This window comes from Pseudonaja textilis, chromosome 2 (genome assembly GCF_049901715.1).
Source record: "Pseudonaja textilis isolate UNSWEBS1 chromosome 2, rPseTex1.2, whole genome shotgun sequence".
Lineage (NCBI taxonomy): Eukaryota > Metazoa > Chordata > Lepidosauria > Squamata > Elapidae > Pseudonaja > Pseudonaja textilis.
This window is the reverse complement of record NC_141991.1, coordinates 187,536,244-187,552,745: the sequence shown is the minus strand read 5'-3', so window position 1 is coordinate 187,552,745 and position 16,502 is coordinate 187,536,244. Positions and strand designations below refer to the sequence as shown.

At 34.7% G+C, this 16,502-nt stretch overlaps 1 protein-coding gene across 1 annotated transcript in view; it reads right to left on the bottom strand.

The window, feature by feature from the left end:
* PTPRD (protein tyrosine phosphatase receptor type D) overlaps positions 1-16,502 on the bottom strand; it is a 1,248,962-nt gene that overhangs the window by 927,963 nt on the left and 304,497 nt on the right. The window contains exon 5 of the mRNA XM_087926655.1: positions 9,056-9,163. The gene's annotated coding sequence lies outside the window, so the exon portion shown is untranslated. The remainder of the gene's footprint in view (positions 1-9,055; positions 9,164-16,502) is intronic.

Below are 16,502 nucleotides of genomic sequence, written 5' to 3'. Positions count from 1 at the left end.
AGATCAGAGTACATGACAGTGATTCTGTACATTATATTGAGAACCCAATATTCTACACCGATTTCTTTTATACGACAATTGATTTTGAATGTAATGTTTAATTCTACTGCCAGTCACAACAACAGTTAATTAACTTTCTTCCTGTTGGGTTCAGCTTATTCAAACAGTTGGAAACCTTGTTTGAACAGTACAATGTATTACTGCAATATGAAATCATTCTAGAGACCATATGCTGTCCACAGAATTGATTACAAAAATACTTAATCGCACTGCTTAGAACTGGATACAATATGTACAACAATACTGTATATTATCCAAACTTTGAATGTTGAACCTGTTAGATTGTAGAGTATGTACAACAATTTTTTAAGGACTGAAATGATTTTTTTTTAAATCAAGAATTGGTTTAAATATAAGAGGAACAAATTCTCATGGAGGAATAATTTTCACTATAGAAACCCTATGAAATAGGTTGTATCAAGAAAACGATTAACCCAAGTCATCCTGTGAGTTTCTATGACTGACTGTATATTTAACCTTGAATCTCCCTACTCCTTAGGCACTATACCACACTAGTACTTTCTATTCTCAATTTTACAACACAAACTTTTGCAGCAATAGTATGGATTATAGGTTTGGTGTAAAGAATGCTACTGCAGTGGCACACCTCACCTACAGATTATGCTACTGGTTAGAATACTTTCAAAAATAATTTGTAATGCAAAATGCAAGTTTTTGTTTATAGTCACACATAGTGATTGCTAAATAAGCACTTGCTATAGCCATGTGGTATCTCCAAACATAACCCATTAGTGGTGAAAACCAGTGTGATACTTATTCTGAATAATTTCAGTTTATGATAGATAGATAGGTGGTAATACACATTGCTCTAAGCTAAGTTGGGAAGAATGGAATGAAAATGTGATAATCATTTGCACCTCTGCTGACCTACTTAGCAATAGCACTTAGACTTATATACCGCTTCACAGTCCTTTACAGCCCTCTCTAAATGGTTTTACAGAATCAGCATATTGACCCAACAATCTGGGTCTTCATTTTACTGACCTCGTAAGGTTGGAAGACTGAGACAACCTTGAATCAAACTGCTGGCAGTTGGCAGAATTAGCCTGCAATACTGCATTCTAACCATTGCATCACCATGGCTCTACTTGTACACAGCTTAATCCCAAATGAATCCTGAAACGTAGTAGCTCCATAGTATTTCTTGCTGTAGTCCAATTGCTTTTAACAGCAGAAAGAACCCAAAATGAACTCATTCATACTATATCAGATACAAAACCTTGGGAATGGGCATGGAATTTCTTAGCTAACATTCTTACTCCTGTAAATGATCTTTGACAACCACATTGGCTATCAAGTCATTTAAAACTATGAATTTTGCTCTTACGAATCTGTTTGGAAAAAATGGTTTCTCTAGCTTAGAGCTGAATCTTTAAGAGACATCATTATTCCAATAAAGAGAAGAGTTATTGCTCACAATGATAAACGGGAGAGAAGTTATACAAACAGGGAGTAGATGGAAACTGCTCTTTCTTCACAGAAGAATGTAGCACCCAGTTTTGTGCTCCAAAGATGTTTATATATACATCTCTCAACTGAAAGTAAGGTACTTTCTTGAATTGTTGTATTGTAAATTTTATAGTCTTTGTAAGAAGTGTTTTTAATCAGAGTACTTGGATTAACAGCCAAATGTCAAAATCAAAGTCTGGCATCATCTAGTAGTAAAACCAGAATGTAACCACAATTAATATAGCTTACTGAAGCAAGTATTCCTATATTTTCTTCAGAAACAAAATGTCTTGGTGTATATTACTTATGTATTGCACGTATACCCCTAACTAGCCTAAAGTCATCCACTGAGTTCTGTGGTTAAGTAAGGATTTGATATTTAGTTTTCCTGCTCCAGGTAAATTCCTTCTGTTTATACGGATTTCAGGGTTTTATTTTAATATTTAAATATTAATTGTTTTTGTGTGAAATTTTCATTGTGTGAAAAAGTATTTTTCAGCCCAGCGCTGGTCCAGATAACCAACTTCAGAAACCTAGACAGCGTGGTGAATTGTCATCACGGCCAAAAATTCTGGGAATTGTATCCTAACAAATCCACATGGAATCAGATTTGGAAAGGCTGATTTAAACAGAGAAACTAGACTCTCATCTTCCAGTTTAAAAAGGAATGGGAACCATTTAATTGTATAAATATAAATAGCTACTTGCCATGGATAGCAATGACTTTTTCTTTTTCTTGGATTAAATAGTGGCATTTATCGTTCCCTTTCCGGCCTTACGTTTTTAAAATTTTAACTATTTACTATTCCAACATTCAAATGTATGCCTTGAATTAGTCAAATATCCTCAGAACAAAAACATGTTGTAAACCTTGCTAAACTAGTAAGGACAAAGCTGATTTCTGTGGGGTGGTATTGTGTATGACAGTTTGGGGAGAGTCAGAAGGCTCCTAAACATAAGTAAGATCCAGACTCTATATTTTCAATTATTTCATTTAAGATCTTTATAGATGTCCTCCAATTTAAATAATAACATACTTCATCAATGTACCATGTGAAAGAGCGGGTTAAAAAAGCGAGTTTCCTTACAATGCTTATTTTGTGAAATTCAAACTGAATAAACTGATGCTCTCCGTCAGTGGAAAGTGAGTGAGAATTTTCATTTTTTTAAAAAAATTCACAATTTCAGTTGTTGATCACAGTCAGCCTAAAAGGCAAAAACTGAATCATTTTGAAGACCTTTAATCAGTTTTAACACAGGAGGGCATTTAACAGCAGGAAAAGAGATAAATCAGGTGCAGCTTGCTGACCTTTCTTCTTCATTATATCAACTTTTCAGTATTACAGAGATAAATTACAGGTATTAATAACAAGTTATTTTGAGAAGGCCTATGCTGCCTACATTATAATCAACTCTATTTAATGCAATTCTTCACTGTAAAGTGCAGCGCACAGGTTGATTGATTTGACTTATGACATCATTTGGCAATGCGGTTCGTTTTTCAACACCGAGTGTATGCAGATTTTTCTTCAGCCTCCCCTGGTTCCACATTCAGTATTTTGGAGAGAGGGGAAAAAAAATATGTAATTGATCTTCCCTTGCAAAATTCCCGCTGTTTCACGAGCTTGCTTTCAATTCAACATAATCTGTTTCCTACTGATGTTGGAAAACATAATAAGGTCACAGCAGGAAACCTTTAGCTTCATTAAAGAACATTATTATATATAGATATATAAAGAATAAAAATGAAATGATCTAGAGTAAATTGTTTTTGTCCTTGCAGTACAGTTTGCACAGATCCACATTAATCTGACCATTTTAAAGCAGCAATAAATGTATTAGCCCCCATCACATTAGAAATGAGCTTTCTTGCGATTCATTTCACCATGACAGTCCCTAGTGGCAGATGGGAGACGTCAATGGCTTCCTTTGCAAGCTTCCTTTCCAAATCCCACTGCATTAAGGCATCTCCACCAAAGCAAATTCCAGTTAGTAAAAAAAAAGTAAAAAAAAAAGGTGTGTTTCAGCCTTTAAATTGTCCTGGAGCCTTTGTTCTGCGTTGCTGCCAATGCGGATGCCAGAATTATTTAGAAAAAGCAAGGAAGTCAGGAGACAAATGGACACTTTTGACCCACTTGGGCTTCCATTTATCCTGGGTGTTTATAAAAGAAGGACCAGAAAGAAGGATTTAAGACAGAGAATCAGTACGTGCTCTATTAATCTAGTTTAACTGATACTAAAATCTGGCCGGGCAAATTACAAGTTGCAGCCAGTAAGGCTTATCAATTCATTACTGCTTTCAAGGCTCCTCTTTTTCTTTGCCTTCAGCTACTGGCAAAGGAGAGGCTTTTACAGTTCAATTTTTCAGTTTATTTTTGACTGCTTTTAATTAAATTTGATGGCCTGCTTCTGCACAAGTGAAGTTATTGGAGTTGCAAAGCACTTTGCTGTTATACTGATGGCTCCCTTGATATTGGTTCGTTATTAACTGCTTTTTCAAAAGTGCTGCTCTCGACTCTCATTTTATAAATATTTAAATAACTGTGACTTTGTGCAACATAAATATCTGGAGATAGAGATTCCAATGCCTGTTTAGCATAATCAGAGGTTCTTCTTCTTCTTCTTCTTTTAAGTTACACATTAAGTTAACTGGAAAAAGACTCCCCCTAAATCATGGTATTTGCAAGTGTCAGCACAAATTGTCGGAATAAGTTCAAAATTGCGGTAATCAATTACTCAGCTCTAAATGATGCATTGTCTTTTGCTGGTATTTTTAATCTTAATTTGAGGACAGGCAAATATAAACAATCTATAGTCTTACACACACACACATACACACTCAAAGAGACTGAAGTAATAGTGCATATTAACTTCAGAGTTTTCAAAACGAAACTTAAAACATATTTTGTAATTTACATCACATTGTTATCCATATTGCTATGAGATTTGAAAGTTCTGAACACAACTTTAAAATGTAGTGTTATTATCTTAGCTTTGTATTGTACTGTACTGTGATTTACTTTAAAATCACCCCGTGTCAAAATTAATTAATTACCACAATACTGGTATGATCCATAGCATTTGAAAAAAAAAATCATGATAAAAAATTTCTAATATTCCTATGGAACTGTAACTGTAACAATATAATTCCATGATGTATTATTTCTCAGTGGATTTACCTAGCTTTAACTTGTCTAGCAATCATAACATTCTTTATAAAATGTTTTTAACAAAGTAACCACAGTCCAAAAGTGAGGAATAAAGATCTTACCAATAAGCTTTCAACAGGAGCATGCTTTACTTACTACTTATTACAATAGCTGTTTCAATAATTCATGTATAATCTATTTTAATTAAGTGTTCTGCTCTCCTAGACAAATGAAGAGAAAGAAATACAAAGTGGGCAGTTTTTCTTTTTCAGATTATAATACTCAAGGAACTTAGTATTTCTGGAAATTTACATAAAATAACCCATTTTCCAATTTAAATTGCTTGGGCAGCTATGGTGAGGTCCAAGTACAGGTTGTCCTCAACTTACAACAGTTCATTTAGTGACCATGTAAAGCTACAATGGCACTGAAAAAAAGACTTATGGCCATTTTTTCACACTTATGACCACTGCAGCATCCCTATGGTCATGTGATTTATATTTGGGAGCTTGACAGCTGGTTCATATTTATGACGGTTGCAGTTATAGGAAGACAAGGTCCATAGCATGATGATACCAGGAAAAGGAATACTATTCCAACATTATTGGGAATAAAGTGATTAATTCTGCATGAGATCCATCTTCAGAGATTTGCTGCATTCGACCTGGAGTTTTAGAGCACTGTAAAAAGAGTATATATGATACTGCTGGCTAATGCAAATCAATTTAATACCAATTACAAACTTGCAGCTGATTACCAAAGAAGAAATTTGGCAAGAGACATCTTCCGAGAACAATAACAAGAAATGTTTTCATTGGACCTAACTGATGACAATGGTCTGTTTCAAAAGGTTGGCTAGACTATGAGAGATAAAAGTCCATTCATATAAATGTTGATGTAGCTCCACGTTCACTTATAAAATCACAAAGATTCAAAAGGTTTGAAATTGCTAATAATATGATTGTTCTTTATTGGAAGAAATGGTTCATGCTTAACTAAAACATGCCCTTAATTGTCTTTAATATATTATTCACCTAAAATGGATTTCTAGCAGTGGTGGTATTCTACCAGTTTGGCCCCGTTCAGTCGAACCGGTAGTAAAAAAAGCCTCCGATGCAGAGGTGGGAGTTGAAATTTTGTAACAACCGGTTCTGTGGGCATGGCTAGGTGGGCATGGCCATGTGACTGGATGGGCGTGGCTTCATCTTTTATTTTCCAGCAACCCCTCCCCCCCGTTTTTGGGGGCCTTCTAGGCCTCAGGGAAGCCTCCCGGGGCTGCATTTTTGTTCCCAGGAAGTTTCACTGGGGCCCTAGAAGACAAAAAATGGAGGATGCTGGTGGGGAGCTGTGCCCCCCTCCATTTGTTTGCTTTCCTGGGCCTCAGGGAAGCCTCCTAGGTGAAGCAGTAAGTAAGCGAGGGGAATCCCGGCACAGCTGATCATAGGAGCAGCTGACCATCGGGAGGGGGAGAAAAAAGAAATACCTTAAGGAGTGACTGGGCAGGGAAGAATGCAGTAAGCGATGTTGCGCATGCGCGATAATGACTGACAGGGAAGGGGCGGGAGGGGAGCGGCCAGCCAGGGGCATGATTTGCTGGTTCTCCGAACTGTGCAGAATCATAACAACCAGGTCTATAGAACCAGTCTGAACTGGTAGAATCCCACCCCTGCTCCGACCATCAGCTGAGAGGAGGGGAAAAAGCCTCCCACTATCAGCTGAGAAGAGAAAGAAAAGCAAAGCGCAGGATTGGCCGTCCCACCTGCCCCCCTTCTTTATCCTCTCAGCTGATTGGTGCTGCAGGCCTCAACTGGTGTTGGAAAGCTGCGCGCATGTTAGGTGCACATGTACAATCACCCAACCGGTAGTGGAACAGGTAGGATCCCACTGCTGATTTCTAGTACTATATAAAGTTACTCTCTGATAATAAAAAGCCTTTGGATATGTTGGACCCAAGATCATTTTGGACCAACCCATCTTTGCCATGAAAACAATGAAGCCCAAACTCTATACAGGTAATCCTTGAGTTAAAAGTGTTCATTTCACTATCGTTCACTACCATTTAGTGACCATTCAAAGTGGCAATGGCACGGAAAAAAATAACCTATGACTGTGTTCACATAATGACTGTTCCAGCATCCCCCTGGTCACATGATAAAAATTTGGATGCTTGGCAACATACGTATTTATGACAGTTGAAATGTCCCAAGGTCATATGATCAGCTTTGGCAACCATCTGACAATGGGGAAGCCCGATCTACTTAACAACCATGTTACTAACTTAACAACCGCAGCAATTTACTTAACTGGGGCAAGAAAGGTCATAAAATGGAGCAAAACTCACTTAACAACTGCCGTGTGTAGCAACAGAAATTTTGGGCTCAATTGTGGTTGTAAGTCAACCACTGCCTATATTGTCCCCTACCCAGGGCCTAGAGATTAAAATCCTCTAGCAATAGAAAGCTAAAGAACTCCAACACCAGCCCGGCTATTACATTCAGGAATTATTTTTTTTGGCATTTTTTTTTAATTTTATAACATATAAATATTCCATTTTTAGCTAAACATTGTGTTGTCTGAGTACATATATTTTTAGGAAATAATAATCAAATTGTTACAACAGTGTTCATTACGTTGGTATTAGTTTTGGGAATTCAGGAATTCTTGAAGAACTCCCACACCCACAGCAGTCCCAAGCTGGAGCTTTATGCTTAACTTAGTTTATTGGCTCTCAGCTTTATGACATTATATAATTTACTAAAACCTTGGCTATCTTCCCAGATCTTGGGATTCAGTGGTTTTTAGAGACCATTCTAATTTAGTTTACGGATTTGTTTGGGTTTTTGGGGAGTTCACTATGTTTTCTTTTATATGTTTTGTTCCTTTAATTTGTAAGCTGCACAGAAAAGATCACCTTGAAAATGGTATAATAAAATAGAATAAAATAAATCTTAACCTGTAAACATTCACAGCTGGTCAGCTGTAGGACTAAGGGCCCATAAAAATAATTGCCATTCCTTTTCCCCAACTATGTTTCGAGATCTGGACTTTGGCAGGACAAATCTTAGACAGATGAACATCCCTCTCTTTCCTCAATCAGCAAGCTCATCCACTCCCTGTAAATGGATAGATGGGGCCTCGTGTACACCTGGCATGAACCAGAATCTGTCAAAGTAATCCTCATGGCAGAGTCAGGACTGCCTCTCACTAATGGTCTCTACCCTGCCTATTTGAACCCCTACAATTAAAGGAAATCATCTTGTGGAACTCAGGAACCCTGTCATTTCTAAAATGGCACCTGCCTACTAGGCACTTTACCACCTGAGTTTTTTTCTTTTCTTAGAAAGCACAAAAGACATAAATGTTGGGACATTTGTGGGTAGTCCTATAAGTCTAAGTAAATTAAAGATATTTTGGTCCTTTGGATCCTGGAAGAAGGCAGGTAAGCCAGAAATCAGAACTGTTATTGGTCTAGTCTACATCCATATTATTTTTGATGCTCTTCCATCCAAATACTATGTAGATCTCACTGAATAACATATCAAACATAGCAACAAGTTCTTCAAATATGTAGTGTGGATGACTATTATTGACTATCCGGCTGACAACTGGATTCCTCCAGCTATCTTCATATATCAACTAATTACCCCAGTTCTCAGCAATGTACAAGATCTGATGGCCTAACTTCAAACTCTCTATTCCTTCATTCATTATTTAACATTTCATTCACATCTTGACTTCAAGTGATTATTGATATCATCCCATGTCTAAGAATTCATCTCTCCTGTCCGAAGAATTTATTTTATATCTTCTCTACCTTAAAGCAACCTTACCAAGTCTAGAGAGATCCAGATATGTTAAATCACCATTTCCAGAATTTCCACCCAAGATTCTTTGTTTTCCCTTGCAAAGAATCAAGAAAATCTCATTCTAGAAAACTAGATTAGGGAACATGGATTTATACAATGGGATGCTTGGTTTTGCTGCCAATATGTCTGTCTAGATGTTATCTTTTTAATTCAGTTTCATAATATAATTCTTATCCAATCCGAACTCTATAGATACCAACCTTTATATTTCAAAATAAAATTAAGGTTGGGTTAACATGTTTTTATATCAAGGGCTTATGTTTATCCAGTGGAAACTACATTCATTTTAGTGCTGTTTTTTATTTAGTAAAAGTCGAATTACAGATTTGATGAAAAAAAGCATTTCAGTACATTAAAACAAACTTGATTTTTATAATGTCACTTTCAGTTTAAGAGAGACTCTTAATTCCATTTTGCTTACACAGTATATATTCTTGTGTCCAATAAAGTCTAATCAACACTGTAAATGAACTCCTGTGATATAGCTTCACATTTCAGAAACTTCCTTACCTTGAGTTGAGGCTGATCAAATCTTCCAAAGCTGGTGCCAACATTCTGTCAATCAGTTACTTAATTTGATTGTTAAGGCCAGGAAGACAGATGCCTTTTTATCTCCACCTGGAAAATATATATACATTATCAGTTATTTATGGCCTCTGATGCATAATAGGTTGCTCACCCTGTTATCTTTGCCTGTCACATTAAGGAATAGATTGAACTCTTTTTTTTTTACAAAAAAATGCAACAACCACCCTCTGATGGATATAATATTCATCTGTATGAGTTAGTCTTTGATGACTATGAACAACCTAGATATCTGCAGAAATTAATTAAACTGTTTATCTTTTTTATTTTATTTTTAACAGAAATAAAAATAACTAGGTTAGATAGTTATGATCGAAGTTTGGTGAATGGGAAAGACATGAATTAAATGGCACTTTTTAAAGTTTCTGAAGGTTTAATTATGTTTCATTTAAAGAATCCTAGAATCATTTCTAAACTGAGAAGAATATTAAATAATTTGCCCACTGCTAGAATTATAAAGTATGATAAATTAGAAAATAGTTTGCTATAGAATGACATTTCAAAGCATAATTTCCATTAGTGCTGTTCTGTGTGCTGGAAGTGAAATAATTATTTTAATATCTGATCATTTTAGCCATAATTATACTATAAAACATACATTGTGGGCATTTTAGACAGGTTTCCTTGCAATTGAAAATTATTAGTACATACTTTTCCAAACTCATAAAATGTTGAACAATATTTGTTTAAATTTTGCTAATTTTGCTGCATAACAATAGCTTAACATTGATTAAATAAAAGGAATGAAAATTAAAAAGGAAGAATATAAATTGCAAGCTTTTGCAGACAACCTGGAATTTATATTAGTGGACCCATTGGAAACAGCACCTAAATTAATAGAATAGATAGAAGAATATGGAAAAGTAGTAGGTTTGAAAATAAATTAAGATAAAACAAAGATACTAACAAAGAATATGTCAGCAAGACGAAAGAAAGAGTTGGAAGAAGTTTTAGAAATACAGGTCACAAATAAGGTTAAGTATTTAGGGATATACACGACATCAAGATGTAGCACATTGAAGGATGATAACTATCTTAAACTCAAACAGCAGATTGCAACAGATTTGACAAAGTGGGGAAATTTACAATTGTCATTGATTGGGAGAATATCCACAATTCAGATGAATGTATCACCGAGAATTTTATATCTATTCCAGACAATTCCAATTCGACTGGGGAAAGAGTCCTTTGAAGATTTAAATAGAATTGTGCTGAAATACATTTGGCAGGGTAAGAAAGCGAGAATAAAACTTAAACTGTTACAAGATGCAAGAACAAGAGGAGGGTTTGCCTTGCCCAACTTGGAGTTATATTACCAGGTGACAAATCTGATATGGGTAAAGGAATGGATAGCATTAAGGAACAGTAGATTATTGACTTTAGAAGGGCATGACTTGCTGCTGGGATGGCATGCTTTCCTCTGCTATAAGGGAACTAAAACGCAGGGGTATTTTAGAAGACATTACATTAGAGAGGCACTGTTTTTGAACTGGGAGAAGATAAAAAGACAATATTATTTAAAAATGCCTTTATGGATATCTACTATTGAAGCTTTTTCTTATCCAATAATATATAAAAAGGAACAAACAGTTAGATATAGTGAGATATTGAATGAAAAGGGTGAACTTAAATCTATTCAAGCGTTGGAAGAACAAGGTGTAAAAATGAATTGGTTTTCATATCTGCAAATACAATCTAGATTTGATAAAAATTTTAAAACAGACGGTTGACTGATTTAGATCAAATGTTGATGGGTACTGATGAAAAGATAATTAAGAAACTCTATGGACATTTATTAGAATTTAAATTGGAGGAAGAACAAGTTAAAGAAACTATGATTGCTTTGGGGAAGAATTTTGGATATGGGATTGATTTAGAGAAATGGCAAAAATTGTGGTCTCAAAATTATAAAATGACAATGTCGACTGCATATAAAGAAAATTTGTATAAGATATTTTACAGGTGGCATCTACCCCCAATGAGAATTGTGAGAATGTTTAAGAACAAATCGGATAAATGTTGGAAATGTCATCAGATACCTGGTTCATATTACCATATGTGGTGGACATGTCCGGACGCAAAAAGATATTGGACTAAAATCCACACATGGTCGGAAAAAATGATAAAACAACACATAGACTTTAAACCGGAGATTTTTTTTTATTGGGAATCATACCGGAAATATACAATAAAGAACTGAAATATTTGATTGTAAATGTTTTAACAGTGGCTAGAATTGTATTTGCTAAGAATTAGAAAAATGATAAGATACCTATGCAGGAGGAAGTTATTAAGAAAATTATAGACTGTGCTGAAATGAGTAAATTGACATTTGAAATAAGAGAGCAAGAAGATAAACAATTTTATATGATATGGGATTTGTTTTATCAATGGTTGGACAAAAAGACATGGTAATGCAATAGATTAGATAATTTTATAATAGATTGATATAAAATATAATATAGACATATATAACCATTGGATGAAAGTACAATATAAACTTTCAGATAAAATTTAGAATATCTCATATAAAATGATGGAATAAATAGTTTAGTCGTGGTTGATTACCAACTGATAAATATATAAGCATATGTTAGTTTGACAATATGAAAATTTATATAGGCTGTGAGTAATGACTACGAAAGGTTAGCACAAAAGATTTGTAACCAACTGGCACACTGTATGTATAAAATGGAAGATGGTTTTATGTTTTTATATTTTGTTTGTATATGTTTGTCTTAAAAATAAAAACTTTTATAAAAAACATTGATTATTTTTTAAAAAAATAGTTTCTCAAAACTTTTCGAAGTATCTGTTCCATAAGAAACCAGCAGGATGCAATATATTTGGCAGTTTATATCATTTTTTTTCTTGGAATTTTGTATCATTCTCAAGTTGCTCATTGATGTAAAGTAAGAATTGTCCTTTTGGTTTGTCAACATTTGCTATAACCACACATATTTTTGTGATGCTTCCAAGTTGATTTCCTGCTGATGTAGCAGGGTATAGAATACTTAAGCTTCTGAGAGTGAACTAATTTACAAAACTTGTATATTGCATGTATTGGGTTCTAGACTCTTTCTAGCAAGAAATACATATTTAGGCAACTTTAATTGGGAAGACAAAGTAAAAATATTTTGAATTGGAAATAATCCTCTAGTTTATAGAATCAACTTTTAGAGTTCTGGGTTCGTTTTGTTGATGGTGATTAATTGGCATTCAGTGCCTGTAAAACCACTAAGGAAATCGCAAGAGATAACAAGGTCAAGTAAGCAAAATGGTCAGTGATATATTTCTAGCCATTGAAACACAGTCACAAAACATTGATCAAAAGGCCCTACAGACTTGACAAGGCTGTGACCTTCCAAGTAGTACTCAACTATATGGGACAATGACAGGGTTGCACTGGGTGTCTGGAATATTGTTTGTCTTGAATAGAGTTTGTCTTGAAGACCAAACTAGATGAGAAAACTCTTCTAGTGACTACTAATATTCTAAGGTATTCCCAGTTAGAAAAATCACTTTAAGATCTTAAACAAAGTAGACACTATTCTACATATGCACTAATAACTATTGTAAGGGCTAAAGATAAAAATCCAAGATATAGCCTGGAAAGATCCAGGTAATCGTATTTTGTATTTTTATTGTATTCGTTGTTGGTTTGTTGGTTTGTTTTGTCACCCATTTGTTTACACTACATTTGGCATTTTTGTCCACCTAAGGCCTGGGATTGGCAGTTGTTGTTCTCTGTTAGTGTTAAAGGTACCATCTGAAGATGTAAACTGTTCCAAGTAAAGCTGCCTCTTCCAGTTGACTAATGGTAAATTAATCAATGCCTGTGGTGTTCAGCTCCAGCTGTTTTGGGATTGCATTGGTATTATCTTTGGTTCCTCCATTGTTATTTTTATTGTACCTCCTTCTAGTGTCTATTCATACCATCTTACTCTTTTAACTTCTTTGCAAGAATGACCAATCTGACCACTGCACCATCTCTTGATAAATTGTGGGAGTAAAATACAAGATGGAAATTTTTGTCTTGCTATTAGAACTTCACAAATCGGACATTTTTAAAGTAGAAAAACTAATAAAGGGGGAAAAATAAAGAAATATTTTTAAGTGATCCATCCATTATCCAACCCATGTTGATTCCAAAAGGACTGTGTTTCAGTCTCCATTCCCTGTAATCCATCCAATTTTCTTCATGACTGATATAAAACAAATGGGAGGAAACAGATTAGAATAGCTACAACTCTAACAGCCCATGTCAACATCTACCAAGAATGCACCCTGCCTACAAAGATGTTAGCATCTTAAGTGCATTGGGCTCAAAATATTCACTGGCATGCCTCTACTCATTTCAAGAGAGCAATATAACTTGTGGAAATGAAAATTTAATGAGGGAAACAGCCATAAGACAATGCACAAGACTTCTAGGGCTGCTTGTGAATAATTGTCAGTAACATGGTATTATGCCTATCTAAATAAAATAAAATCAGCGGACAGAAACATTCTATTTATTCTAGGTGTGAAAAGAAGAGCTTTAAAATGAAGAATGGAAACATTGATGGTTTATTGGAGTTGCTGTGAGAAACATATATAAACTTATTTTATGCATCAAAGCATGAAGCATAAAATGTTCAAGTTTTAAAAAGGTGCATAGAGAAATCACATTCTAGAAAATATGTACATTTCACAGATTTTACACTCTTTTTTTTAGATTTAATTATTAAAAGCAAAAAAATGAAAATGAACTGCTTATATGACATTGAACATTGCCCCCATTTAATAATAAAGATTAGTAGCAAATGTACAGAAAAATGTTTCCCTTGAGTTCATTTTCATTTAATCTATTTAGCAAACCTTATAAAATGACATTTTAAATAGCCTCTTCTGGAGGAGAAAAAAAAAACTAAAAAAGAGAGCAGAAATGAGCTCAAGAGATCTTTCATAAACATTCTTTGATAATCTTCATTTCTCATAATATTGTGTGTTAAAGCTTTAATATACAAGTCATTCTTTAAGTTGAAGAAGCTATTTTAATATCCTAGATATTACATATTCAACCTGATGTGTTTTGTGCTGCAGAAGCTCTTCTGATTAAGACACACATTATGCTTTACTTGTTTCTACAATAGAAACCAGTTGAAATCCTGATTTTATTGCCCCACTTCTAGAGTTTTCAAGATACTAGCTCTTGAATTACTATATCTAAAACCTCATTCTTTCATATTTAATGATAAGCCCATGTAGGATCTCTTGACTTGTGTCATTTTGCTGACTGCCAACAGTTCTGCCAGTGATTCAGCTGACTGCCGACTGCCATTCAGCAGTTCGAGTCTCACCGGCTCAAGGTTGACTCAGCCTTCCATCCTTCCAAGGTTGGTAAAATGAGGACCCAGATTGTTGGGGGCAATATGTTGATTCTGTAAACCGCTTAGACAGGACTGTAAAGCACTGTGAAGTGATATATAAGTCTAAGTATTATTGCTATATTGAAAGCTATTTTGAATATGAAATCCCAGTACATTAAATGATTTGTATAGCTGCCACCCTGATATTTTTTGAAAAGTCTTAAAAAATATGTCTTTGCTCACAGGCCTGCATGTAGAAGTTACTGAGTCACTACCATTTTTTCTTTAGTCTGTTATGTTTGTAATTCTGAATGTTTATAATTTTTCTTACTTTTAAAATGTTGGTGATCTCTAAATTTAGTAACTGTCCAGACAGTCTTTGTGGTTCCTATCACAGAACAGAACTCAGTGACTGAATTGTTGGCCTTGTAGTCTTGGGCAATGGTCTCTACACTGTTAAAAGAGAAGTTGAAGTTAACTAAGATGTTTATTACGGTTTATATATCTTAAGCCATACTATCTGGGTACATTAGGTATCTCTGTCCTGGGTTAATGTATCTAAGTTTATAAAATTCCAGATTGTATCCAGTGATATTTGTCAATAGTTGAATAGTTGCAATAAACATATTCTCACTAGATGCTAACACACCTTCAATTTTTACCTAGAGTATTACATTTTATGCATATGTCAAGTCTAAAAACCAAGAAAGACATGTGGTGATTCTTCTAAGCAGATTTCTTTATTGTACCACACTTATAGACAGAATCTTGCCAAACTGAAGCACTCTATGGTAGCCATCAAATATATATTCTGAGAACTATTAGGGTAAGACTGTCTTCACCCTCTTTCTCTCACACACACTACTTAAATTAAGCTGCCTCTTATTCTTCTGGAATGCACCACCACCTCCTGGGAATCCAGTCTACAACATTATAGACAACAAGATCTATTCAAAGAGTTGCTTATTGTAATCAAACCCCTTCTCCCAATTTTATCCCAGCAAGTGTAAAAAAGACCTTGAAGGGGCATCTTTTCTTCATTTCAAAGAAAGGAATGACTCCTGGCCTAGTGTCATGTGATGCATGTTGAACACAAGTAAGACCTTGAGATGAGATTATAAAGCATCCTTATTTAAGCTGCTGTCCTATGTACAATTATGAAAATTTTGTGAAACCAATAGGTATCCAGAGCAGACATGTCTGGGCCTGCTTTGTTATCATATTAAAAAAGTAAATAAATAATCAAGCTATCTGGGACAAATGAGTTCCCATTCCTTGCACAAATCCTAAAGCATTAGAAAACAGTCAACAAAGGAAAAACAGAATTATAAAGATTGTACATTAGGATCTTATGTTACTTAATTCTGAAATTATTTACCTTGTGAATGGAGAATGACAATATTGTGATAGTTAATTCTGAAATTATTTACCTTTGTGTAAGAAGTCACATGCAAAAGAAAAAAAAGTGTAATTGAAATTGTTAAGAAAACCCAATTAATACACTATATTATAACATATGAACTTTTACATTATCAGACCAGGATCATTAATAAAAAGAAGGCCAAATATATTCCTAATGGAAGGCACTTGCCAAACATAAGGATTGTTTTTCAGAATTCATGCAAGAGTAATACCTAATTTAAGTTACCAAGTCTTGTTTTCAAGTAAATACATATATCTACTGTAAGCCTGATTAATACCTGTGAGTCCACTTTCTGACCTTTCTGTTAGTTTATTCAGTAATGAACCAGATTATCCTTCTGCAATACGGAATGCTAAGAGTGAACACGCTGTCAGAATCCAATGAAAAAAATGTGGTAATAATTTGACAGCATATTTTATTTTCAGAACAAGTGATTTGTGTGCTGCTGACTACTGCATAACCTCATCTTACAACTCTGCATTAAAAGCTCCAATACTGTCCTATTTATGCATGTCAGGAACTGTGGTACTTAACCTAAAGTGAAGCCTCAAATAAATTACCCTAATTTCCAACACGGAAATATGTAGAAGCAAACGCA